The sequence below is a fragment of the Gadus macrocephalus genome, chromosome 10 (assembly GCF_031168955.1).
Source record: "Gadus macrocephalus chromosome 10, ASM3116895v1".
In the NCBI taxonomy this organism is placed as follows: Eukaryota; Metazoa; Chordata; class Actinopteri; order Gadiformes; family Gadidae; genus Gadus; species Gadus macrocephalus.
The window spans coordinates 15,241,375-15,251,374 of NC_082391.1; the positions used below are offsets into that span (position 1 = coordinate 15,241,375).

General features: G+C 47.8%; 1 protein-coding gene across 1 annotated transcript in view; it reads right to left on the reverse strand.

Annotated features, from left to right (window-relative positions):
- gfra4b (GDNF family receptor alpha 4b) overlaps nucleotides 1-373 on the reverse strand; it is a 37,089-nt gene extending 36,716 nt beyond the window's left edge. Inside the window, exon 1 of the mRNA XM_060062728.1 lies at nucleotides 1-373. This exon is cut by the window's left edge and continues 213 nt beyond it. The gene's annotated coding sequence lies outside the window, so the exon portion shown is untranslated.
- Nucleotides 374-10,000: the final 9,627 nt, after the last annotated feature.

Below are 10,000 nucleotides of genomic sequence, written 5' to 3' on the forward strand. Positions count from 1 at the left end.
AATTCCACTTCTTCTTCTTCCTCTTCTCCTTCTTAGTGAAGTTCTTCCAGTACGACCGTCCGTGGTGTGTGCGCCGATGGTGAGCCGTGCGCTATGATGCTGGAAAAGTTCTCGTACGCGGGCATCCTCCGATGCACCGTACGCACGGTGCGGTGTATTCTGAGATCTCGAAGCCGGTTCACTTCCTAGTCCAGTACGTGCGATGTTGGTATGACGACCAGCGCTGGGGGAGAGCCGCCGTGAGAAGGGAGTCAGCACAGAGCGGAGAGGATGAGGGGGGGGGGGGGGGGGGGGGGTTCACACGTGCTCCGTGTGAATCATCCTACTGGGAAAAGTGCTCTTGGTGACTGTCAGAATAATAGAAATCCCAAAACGGCGCACTAGCGAGGAAGACGAGTCTGCTGCAACGTAGCCTTGGAACTGAATATATTTGTTCAGGGGGTGTGATCTGGGGACTAATTAAATTGTGAATGTATTTTCCTTGTTTTGAAGATGGAACATTGGCCATTGTGTTGCAATAGCGAGGACAACTCTTTTTATATCGCTTCTCTATAGAGATACAATTATCCCATTGCCCAGGATTTGACCGCATTTCTTTCATTATGTTAACTTTATAAGTATGCATTAGTTTGTTATATAGGCAATTATGTTTTAATTATCAGTTGCCTGAATTCAGTACTACTTGTGTGTTCATGTATCAGGCCTACTGATGAACTGGCGCACTCATGAATATACATCAAATCTCAAGGCACATCGGTACGTCAGCCTTCAGCATGTATCAAATTAAACACCACCCAGCCTGTAGAGAGAGCCTTCCCATTCCCGAGAATCATTCCCAATGCACGGCCCTGTTGCCTTGGAGTACAGATGCTTTAGCTCCGGAGACCCGTATTGATTTCCTTTGTGTTACCAATCCACACTTTGTAGCATCTGGTCCTTTTTAAGATGCAGGATCCATCTCGGATTCATTTCGTTTTAAGAACACACGACCAGGTTTTTTTTTGTTTGTTTGTCAGTGCACCAAACGAACCTCTTCGATGTTCCCCAGCACGGATCGTGGAGTTCAGAGGCGGATGGAGCTGGCACCACGCAGATAACAAAACTGTCATCCATGCTGGGTCACCCCGATTCACTGTGTATAATGAGTGTGTCTGTGTGTGTGTGTGTGTGTGTGTGTGTGTGTGTGTGTGTGTGTGTGTGTGTGTGTGTGTGTGTGTGTGTGTGTGTGTGTGTGTGTGTGTGTGTGTGTGTATGTGTGTGTGTGTGTGTGTGTGTGTGTGTGTGCGCATGCGTACCTTTATGAGTGGGTGGGTGCGTGTGTACACGTGTGACTATATGTGTATGTGTTTGTGTGTTTGTGTGTGTGCATGCATGCGTGCATATGTGCGTCTGTGCGTGTCGATGTATGCATGTGTACTCTCATGCGTATATGTGTGTGTGTGTGTGTGTGTGTGTGTGTGTGTGTGTGTGTGTGTGTGTGTGTGTGTGTGTGTGTGTGTGTGTGTGTGTGTGTGTGTGTGTGCTGATGTGAGTGTGTGCATGCATGCGTGCATATATGTGCATCTGTGTGTGTGGATGTATGCATGTGTACTCTCATGCGTATATGTGTGTGTGTGTGTGTGTGTGTGTGTGTGTGTGTGTGTGTGTGTGTGTGTGTGTGTGTGCGTGCGTGCGTGCGTGCGTGCGTGCGTGCGTGCGTGCGTGTGTGTGTGTGTGTGCGTGTGTGTGTGTGTGTGTGTGTGTGTGTGTGTGTGTGTGTGTGTGTGCGTGAGAGTGTGTGATGTCTAACGCCACCCACAGGTCCAGAAGGATGATCCAGCTGTGTGCCAAAGACAGAATGAATGAAGACCTCTGAATCAAAAGAAAAATCCTTATTCTTTTTCCAGACTGGCTGTCCACGCTGCGGTGGCTTAATCTCACATTCAGCTGCGCTCACATACCAGCGACATTAGGATTCAAAATGCTCCCAGACTCAAAGTCGTCGCGGAGTTGGTTTAAACTTTTTGTTTTACCCGTGGGACTCGGGCAAGCCGAGAGAGACTTTGTAATTGTGAAACAATTGAATGACTCGACAAAAGTGAGTATAACTTGCTAACAAGCTTGCGGGAGAAAATAGTATTTGAACATTAGTATCTCTGTGGGGCCTCCCAGAGCCTAAGTGTGGGGAGATGAGCTGCAGGCGTGCTTTATGAATGTATAAAGAGTGATAAAGTGCTTTGGGATCGCGTGGCAGAGAGAGCGCCACATTTGCAATCCGCATCCTAATTTGTTATTCAAATCAACCCCCGGAAAATGTGCAAGAAAGCAATAACTGGCCTCGACGGATACAGAAGAATTAATCAGATCTTTTTTGGGGGTTTCCCATCACCGATTCCCTGCTCTTCTTCATTCCATCGACACCTCGAGTGAAACAGAAGCCATCAAATGCCTTCCGACCCGACCCCTCCCCCTACCTTCAGCGAGGAACACTATGGTGGATATGATGGCACAGATCAGCCAGAGGGGGCTGGTCACACCCTGCCCTCTATTAACCTCTTAGTTGTGTGTTAGGACCCTACTACTGCTCCTCACGGCTGTCAATACAAGCGTCTTACTTATACATCCTCTCCCTCACTGGCCACGAGGAAGAGGATCTATGGACGGGTCAATGAAGGTCGGAGATGGGCGGCTCCCGGTAGCAGCTGCAGGCGAGGGTGCATTGATTTCCTGACCTCTGGAGCCGAGGCAATGTGCGGACATTACGTTAACGGGGGACTTTTGTTGTTGTACCCGTAATTATCGCTCTGTCAATGGGCCGCGACGGAGACATGCCATCCCAGGGCTGAGCGCTGGTCTTTACGGGGTTCTGTAAATATTTGCCGGACGCGTTTTAACAGCTGCGCCCTCCACCCCGATCTTAACTTCGTAATTATTCCATAGGAAAATCGAACGTAGAGTTTACATTACAAATGAGTTCGGCGGAAAAAACGCTTGATTTCGAGTACACATTTTGGACCGCGTGTTTTGGTTCAAGGTATTGGCTTTGTTTCAGATTTCCGAAATAACACAGAGGTCGGTCGGGCAGAGCGAAGGGGCTCGAACCGGGGACCCCTTCGGTGATTACAGGGGGGCCGCAGGGACATGTGCTGCGCTGTTTCTTTCAGCACCTCCCGAGCGGGCCGGAGCTAACGGCTAACGGTGGGGTGCTGCCGTGCGCGGAGCCGTGCGCGGAGCACCCCCTCCCAGGACAGTGATGTCATGGCTACGCTTGATTGCACACAGAGAGGTGCTTGTTTTAAATGAACCGTGGGAAAGCTTTTTTCCTCACTTCCTTCCTTGTTTTGTTCTTTCTTCACAGCTCGCATGCGGTAGATTGACTTTGGTAAGCGATAGCTATTTATGTATTTGTGTCTATTTATGTGTGTGTGGGTGTGTGTGTTTGTGTTTGTGTGTGTCTGTGTGTATATATCTTATACTTACATGTATATATATATAAACAAAGGACTTCAGTTGAAAATTTGCCTGCTGACTAACACTGGCACATTTACAGAAATGTTGATTAATGGGCAATGTCCTTTAAATAAATAAATGAATTGAAATATATATATACATATAAAGCATAAATCATCTCGAGGGGTTCCATTGCAGCAGGGTTCCAACTCATATCCTCCTCCAGTTGCTTTTCGTTTTTGAATAAATACATTGCTTTTCTTTCTTGCTTTTATTCCCTTGAAGGCAATTTGTTAAGCAAACAAAGTGAGAAACAGACATTGTCATTCAACATTATGCTATTTCCATAAAATGTAAATAACCACAAGGACAGATTGTCACAAAATAATTGATATGCGTGAAAAATTTGAGCATTATGTGCTGAGATGCCCGTAAATTTGCAGCCCATAATAAACGCAACGCAGCTCAGAGAAGCATCCCAGACAGAGGTTGTCTGTGTGTCATCTCGCTGCAACAGATGGTGAGTTTCATGGCCTGACACTGTGGGGTCAGGTTACCGTTCCATGGACGCCCCGATGCTTGTGTCTTTAAATTCACAAGGAGGACCACACACACAGGCCCCCACGGAGACGCACACACACACACACACACACACACACACATAAACACACACACACAGGCCCCCACGGAGACGCACACACACACACACGCACATAAACACACACAGGTACCCACGGAGACGCACACACACACACACACAAACACGCACATAAACACACACACACACAGGCACCCACGGAGACACACACACACATAAACACACACACACACAGGCACCCACAGAGACGCACTCACACACACACGCACACGTAAAGACACACACAAACAGGCACCCACGAAGACGCACACACACACACACACAGGCACCAACAGAGACGTCCACGCATGCACACATAGAGACGCACACACACGCAAACACACACACACACACACACACAAAGGCACACACGCACACACACACAGGCACCCCCATAGACGCACAGGCACCCAAAGAGACACACACACACACACACACACACAGACACAGACAAATAAACACACACACACCCTAGCATGTGCTCACAGACAAACACACACAAACACACGGCTGATAAACAGGGTTGGGGAGTGGTGTTGATTGGTCCAGGAGGGGAGGGGGGCAGTGAGGGAACATCTGAGATTCTGAGAACACTGACCGATTTCTGTTCCCTCTCGCCTTTGAATGAATACAAGGGTGAAAGTGGTTCCACGAAATATTGATGTCTGACCTCCATTAAAGGCTTGAGTCTTTTCACTCAATCAGAGCGCACCGACTCAAGTGTCACAAGCGCTCCGATTCCTTTTGGCGAAAAACCAAAGTATAATAGTTTAAAAAAAAAGTGTGCTGGATTTTTGTGCTATTTTTGTTCCTACAATGCGTATTTTCAGACCGGTCGCAATGAAATACGCATTGTAGGGTCCATCCATAGTATTGTTCATTCATTATTAGGTTAACAGATGTTTGAGGCAAAGGCAATCTGTCTCTGTGGATGCTTCAAGAGGGGGTGAAGAAGGTTATCCTGGACCATCTATCACTAAATTGCAGACACACTTGGTGGGCAAGAATAATGAAATGACACCTGGATCAACACAGTGGTGGGAGCTGTAATTCTTCTCATGGGATTTGGTGCATGTGAGCACATACAGTCATAAATATATAGAGTGTAAGTGTGCATGTTTGTGTGTGTGTGTGTGTGTGTGTGTGTGTGTGTGTGTGTGTGTGTGTGTGTGTGTGTGTGTGTGTGTGTGTGTGTGTGTGTGTGTGTGTGTGTGTGTGCGCGTGTGTGTGTGTGCGTGTGTGTGTGTGTGTGTGTGTGTGCGTGTGTGTGTGTGTGTGTTTGTGGGTGAGGGCCTGTAAGTGTGCATGTTTGTGTGTGTGTGTGTGTGTGCGTTGGTGAATATGAGCAATCGGAGCAAGAGAGAGAGATGCACGAGTGTGTGTGTGTGTGTGTGTGTGTGTGTGTGTGTGTGTGTGTGTGTGTGTGTGTGTGTGTGCGCGTTTGTGTTTGTGTGTGATTGTGTGTGCGTGTATTTGTGTGTGGGTGTGTGTGTGACTGCAAGTGTGCATGCTGTGTGTGTGTGTGTGTTGGTAGGTGAAAATTAGCAATCGGAGCAAGAGAGAGATGCACGAGTGTGTGATTGTATGTGTGCGTGTGTGTGTGTGTGTGTGCATGTGCGCGTGCAAGAGAAAGTGAAAGGGAGAATTAGTAAAACCACGGTATGTTCCGGGGACGAGCTTGACACTTGACCCCAGAACAAGAATTCACTGATGTCCTCCCCAGGGCCTCAGTCCCACGGGAACCACACAATTTTCTAAATGAGAGGGTGTTGAGAGGTCAAAGGTCGAACGGGGGACTCGCTGCTGCTTTGGTCATCGGTCGTTAAGCAAACCGATGAGCATCTGTGTTATTGCTCGGCGGCTCAAGTGAAACGGAACACCGTTTGATTCATTTTTTCTGTCGCCCCGACATCAGTGCCATGCCATGAAACCTCAACAACACGCACACGCCGTAGTGATGATTTGTGAGTTCATGCACAAAACCCACGCACATGCAAAATACACGCCAAACAAACACACACACGCACAAAACACAAAAAAACATTTCATATAATTTCCATATGGCTATCGATCAAAAACTCTCTGAGGTGTTCATCACAGGATTCTGCACTTGGCACTCAGGATGCCTAAAGTTGTGCGTTGCCCTTTGTCGTTATGTACCACTATTGATTTTGAGAAGCTGCCATCTTTGGCTACTGACTCCTAATGCCAAAACAGAAAGTGGTCAATCTTTCTCTCTCCATCCATCCATCCATCCATCCATCCATTCATCCATCCCGACTCTCTCTCTCTCTCTCTCTCTCTCTCTCTCTCTCTCTCTCTCTCTCTCTCTCGCTCTCTCTTAATCTCTGTCTCTGTCTCTCTCTCTCTCTCTCTCTCTCTCTCTCTCTCTCTCTCTCTCTCTCTCTCTCTCTCTCTCTCTGTCTCTCTCTCACACACACACACACACACACACACACACACACACACACACACACACACACACACACACACACACACACACACACACACACACACACACACACAGATATATAAATGATGCTGCACTATATGGCAGTACATGTATTTTGTAAATCATCAGTCAATCAAATTCCTTAATAAATGATGGATGATCGTGCCAGAGAGTGAATACCTTCTTCCGAGTTATTTCTATGCTCATCCTGTCTTAAGGTTTTAAGTGGAAAGTGACGGTGAGCAATGATGGCCTATTTATGTCCCAATCGATGCATTACCTGCTACAGGAATGAACAGAATTTGTGGAATTTAGAAAGTAGCATTAAATGATAATCGATCAATACACATATTTTCGGCTTGCTTATCAAACGCTAATGGAAAAATGCATACAGTAATCCCCCCCCACCTGTCCCACACATCACATAAAGACGTTGAGGATAGAGACATCAACTAATCGCAGACAACCAAACAACCCCAAAAAGCAGAAGGGTTTATTAGGAACGCAAGAAGGGTTGTGCTTCCTCGGCAGAATCCATAGCCTCCCCTCTCCTGGCAGGCTGGGCTCTACAGACCTGTCATTGTAAAAATGTCTCAACGTACAAGAGAGCTTTATAAATAATAAGGCAATTTGCTGAAGGTGTCATCCCGGCGTGCTTTAAATAAATAACTACTCCTCTGTACAGCACGAGCGTCTCACCCCAATCCAGCACTCACAACAATATGTGTTTTGTTTACTATCACACTCGAACAAAAAAAGAAAAAGAAAATGGATCCATAATTCAGAACTTGCTATTCTTAATTTTCAGCCGGAATTTCCGATTTGTCAGACCCATTTCCCCGGGGGCCCCTTTCGCTGGCTGTGCTCTGTTACCTCAGAAATCTATTTCTGCGTACTACACTGTACATCAGGGCTCTCCCAGCTAGCTGTTCTTCTCTCTGTACCCCGTCTACTTCATCATGCATCCAAAACATAGATGTGATAGATACGGACAGCGGAGCTGATTCTGCTGTGGGTCAATGTATGTGTGTCTGTGCGGTTGAATGAGTGAGCAAGACTTTGCCTGCTGACTCCCTTGACTGACAGTCCAGTAGTTGTGTGCACGGAGCAGCTGTCGCAGCAGGTGGTGAGGAATGTAGTCGGAACGCGGCGGCCGTATGCTCATGTACATAAGTGCATATCGGAGGAGCGACGAGGCCTCGAGAACATTATGAAAACAAACATAAACATCTCTGAGTCTGTCACAGATTCACAAAATCTGTGAATCTGCTTCCTCCGCTTTCTCAGGCTTTGCTGTTTACTTCCCTCGCTTTGGCACTGAATTAACAAATTACCGTTAAACCTTCTGAAGGACTGAATAAAATAAAATCAGCATTTGAATACATCGCAACGGACATTACCTTGTTTTTTGCTTCTTAAACAACAGAAACCGAATGAACCCGTGTACGAACAGTAGCTAGCTTGAAAATTGTGCTTTTGTCGTCAGTCCAAGGATTCCACACAATGGATTCGCCTCTCAATAACACCTCATGGACTCTCACATTGTGAGCCCTTAAAGGTTAAGTTCATCTCCTCAAGAACTGCGTCACCCCTAGGTTCTCAAACCAGCAACCCTTTGCCTTTCGCCAGCTGGCCACCCGCGTTGCTTTTCCCAGTTTCGGTCCTTCCCAAGCCGTGCATCTGTTGCCAGTTGGGGGTTCAACTCTGCAACTCTTTGCCAAGTCAAGGAATTGGAATAATTTCGCAAATGAAAACATCTAATCCTTTTTCCCGGGGGGGAAGGGCCGAATCATCCCCCTCCTCCAACCGCAGAGAGAAGGGCGCAGAAGGAAGAAGGTCATACAATTTGCAGCATAATCAGATCTGATTAGGGATAATTATGTAATATCCATTTCCTTAGGTGGGGATTGGGGTCATTATGTTGTCGAGAAAATAGGCTCACGGCCCGTATAGACGCCTGACTTTCGTCTCTGCGTTGAATCCCCACCTGTAGAAAGGGAAACGCCATTCTCTAGACGGGTGACACTTTGTCAATGCCGAATCCCGTGGAAATCAATACATTTAGTAACTGTTTTGCGGGCCGCATCTGCCTCTCGAATCAGTTAGCCTTGAAACGCATTGTGTCTCTCTCTCAATGTGCGCACTCATTACCTGCTCCCGATACAAAGTGTTCAAACAAACGACAGACCCAATCATTTTCCCATTATGATTATATAATCTAATTATGTTGATTCACTCCTGCCTTCGGTCGCGTGTTTGTTTCCCCTCTATATATATATATATATATATATATATATATATATACATATATACGTTTACCCCCTTGGTGATTTTATCACTTCACACCAACAATGACAATTTGCTCGGCGTGATGCAAATTGTTTTGCCGGCGAAAAAAAATTATGAAAGTGTAGCGCTGTCAATATGCGCTGGCAGATGAGTAATGAACGAGCCCAGCCGCCTGCAGCAAACGACCCATACACCCATGATACACGTACGGAGCCATACATCCTAATGCACAAGGGGGGGGGGGGGGGGGGGGGGGAGAGAGAGGAGGTTCGTGGCAGCGGCGGCGTGAAAGATCTGTTTCCATAACCAGGGTCTCTGCTTATATGAACACTCCACATCATCACACAGGCAATAACACAATGCGTCTAATGGAGGATAAGGTCAGTGGAGCACTGCGCATCGACCCACCACCACTATTAACGATAGAGGGGAGCACACAGGAACAGAGGCCCCGCGAGTCATCCAGGTCCATGGGAAAACGTACTCCTCTTCTGCCGGAGAGGGAATGGTGCTTCAGGATCCCCTGTGCTGCTGCTGCTGCTGCTGCTGCTGCTGCTGCTGCTGCTGCTGCTGCTGCTGCTGCTGCTGCTGCTGCTGCAGCGGAGGGATTACATCCCAACAAGGAGGAGGAGGGGGGAGGAGAGACACAGATGCTGCATTGATGCTGCTGATACTGAATGGCAGGAATCCTTGGAGTAAGTGTCAGGTTTCCCAAGCGGAAACGAAGGAGGGCGAGGGAGGGAGGGAGGGAGGGAGGGAGGGAGGGAGGGAAGATGGAGCCCTAGGCCGCACATGGAGGAGTAATTTCTCTTATCTTTCGTTATGGTTGTTGTTATAGCGGCAACATGGGAGATAAGTTTGAGCGAGGGCCTGACGAGAATACACTCAATATCTAATATACACCGTGGACTCCCCCGAGAGCACCCCCCCCCCCCCCCCCCCCCCCTACAGCCCCCCCTCCAATCCAACCAGCCCCCTGCTGTGCTAACAATGGAGAGCCGGTTCTTTTTGATTTGCACAGTGTGAGATGTAGACGAGGTGACGCTCACAGTAGGGATGGGGCCACCTGTCAGGTAGGAACTGGGTCGGGGGCAGTGGAGGGCGCGATCCCCCAAGAGCAGCCCCCCCTCAACCCATTCATAAATTAAGGGTCCATTCAGAGCCTTGCTGATTGCCCTGCAGCTCTGCTAATT